Source organism: Penaeus monodon, chromosome 21, assembly GCF_015228065.2.
Source record: "Penaeus monodon isolate SGIC_2016 chromosome 21, NSTDA_Pmon_1, whole genome shotgun sequence".
Classification (NCBI taxonomy): Eukaryota; Metazoa; Arthropoda; class Malacostraca; order Decapoda; family Penaeidae; genus Penaeus; species Penaeus monodon.
In genome coordinates this window covers 13,958,656-13,959,141 of record NC_051406.1, presented here as the reverse complement: position 1 = coordinate 13,959,141, position 486 = coordinate 13,958,656, and positions in this window count along the sequence as shown.

Here is a 486-nt window from a genome sequence, read left to right as displayed (position 1 = left end):
AGACGGCGTAGATAGTTCACTGTGCTGGAAAACCTCTGAGCACTACCACTGTACAGAAGTCTTTAGTTTTTTTTTCATGGATACTATCACGTAATTTGTCTGTCAAGTTCAGCAATTCATAATCTGAAATGCGTTTCAGGAAAAATTCCTCGCGGCAACTCAACTTATGATAAACACATTAATTGTGTAAACGAGCGTTTTTTTTTTCTTGGTGAATACGTTGTCATTTTCATCCGCATAGACTATGTTCATTAAAATGCTCTTAACATTTTGCAAAAAAATTACCAGACGAGAAAGAACATCGCAGTTTCGTTATCGGAGACAATATGGATGGCATGTACCCCCCCCCCATGTCGCTTTCTGGTAGAAGGCCGCAGAGGCGGTCTGAGCAAATGAGAAGCAATTTGGAGAGCTTTCCATCTTGTTTAACGCCAATGCACGCTAAGAGGCTTGGTAATCTGCTGCTGCTTAATTTTAATGAATTAT